Genomic DNA, 1,900 nt, shown 5'->3' with positions numbered 1-1,900 from the left:
TGGTTATATTCAGACAATAGCCCACCTTTACATTTCAATGAGATAGCCACATTCCTCAATGATTTTGTCCTCACCAGCCTTCCTGCCCACCCCAAAATCTTAGGTTGGTCGTGGCAAAGCACCTCATCTTTCCATGAATCACCATTGGACCATGTAATACCTGTAATGAAGTAATTTCTAAAACCGTCATAATACAAGAACTTAAGGATTCAAAGGCAGACTCGGAACAGTTCGAAGGGGTAACAAAGGGTTTTATTGAAAAGTGCAAGACTGGGTGGTAGGTTCCAACAGGGCAGAATGGAGAACACAGAGGAGGGGAGTTTGTCCAGGCAAGATGTGAGCAGAGCAGGGTGTGGCATTCAGCAGAGTTCCCGGAGGAAGTGTGATCCTGGGCACAGAGAAAACAGGTTAATCCTGGGGGACACAGAAATTACAAGGAATCTTACTGGAGTAGATAGTTGGCCTTGACACATGTACCACATGTGGTTAACTGACGATCTGGCGAAGAATGTGAGGACTAGGGTTGAAATACTGCAGAAGCTTGATTAGTGGAATGAGGACCAGGTGCGCCGCTGGAGCCAGAGAGTGTAGCCACGCCCAGACAAACAGACAGAATACACAGGGAAGGGGGGAACAAGAGAACACAAGGTAGTGGGGAGATTCTGCAGTACCACAACAAAAACTGGATACAGGCTATAAATATCTGGTAAACATAAAATATTGTGTTTGGTCAAAACAGGGTTTCAGCTGGTTCTTAAAAAGTCATGTCTAAGATCAAATAATCTGAATTTTTGGCCTCAAAAAGTCTTTAGACAATTATAAAACAATATTGACAGGTTTAAATGTTGATTGGATAACAAGGTTAGCTTTACATTTAACTTCAGTCCCGCTTTTAAATGGGTCTCTCCCCCCCCCAAGAAAAATAGTTTTGATATGAATGCCCGATTAATGATTTTCACAAAAGCTTAAGGTTTTTAGCTGCTATGTAACATTTGCTAGATTTATAGGAAGTAACGTTAATTAGCAGCATGTCATTACTACCTACTCCTCCAGGTTTGAGGAAACTAGAAACAAGCTTACACTAAACGTCAGTCCTGTCCACATACTGTATATCTTGATAGTTAAATTATATTTCAGTTTTCAGATGAGTCTGATAAAGAGGTTGTCAGGGTTAAAAAAAGGATAGTGGTGACATGGAGGAGCAGAGGTTAGTAAAGAGAATTAGGGATGCAAATAGTCCCCTTTAAGCTAATGCAAATGAAATGCTTAGTAATTCTCATGTTCTTTTTTGTAGTTCTCATGTTGCCTGTTTCTACAAATAAATGTCAAAGGGCAAACATGAACAAGGTAATATTAACTGTCATGATTTGTGGTGTGGAAGGGTGGTGGACCCAAATACAGGACACAGAGCAGAGGCCTGTACCACGAAGCAGGATTTGAGCTTATCCAAGTAACTTCGGCATTAACCCTGGGTTTTCAGTACCACGAAGGTGGTTCACTTCTTACCAGGGTAGATTGCCATGGTAACTCAAGCTGAACAGCTAACCTGCTCCGGAGCAGGTTATGTTCCAGATAAGAGATCAACTCTATGAAAGTGCTGCCTACAGACCAATCAGCTCTCTTGGAAAAATTACATCAGCATCTGTAGGAAATCCCACAGACTGTTTTAGCCTATAGGCTGCTTTATGTTTGCTGCAGTGATACGGAGAAACTCTAGAGGCTAAAGCGACATCATCCTGCAGAAACTGATTAAAAGCCTTAAGCTATTGTTGTATTGTGGTGTCCGAACGATAATGCTGCGATGATGTGTTGAGAAGAAATCCGCTTGACACTGTTCTTGATTATAAAAGTTTATTACATCAAAGAATTCAGCATCAATTACAAGCTCTGCAGCAGCTTG

Source organism: Micropterus dolomieu, linkage group LG10 (assembly GCF_021292245.1).
Source record: "Micropterus dolomieu isolate WLL.071019.BEF.003 ecotype Adirondacks linkage group LG10, ASM2129224v1, whole genome shotgun sequence".
NCBI lineage: Eukaryota > Metazoa > Chordata > Actinopteri > Centrarchiformes > Centrarchidae > Micropterus > Micropterus dolomieu.
The sequence above is the reverse complement of the archived record's forward strand: the minus strand, read 5'-3'. Positions refer to the sequence as shown.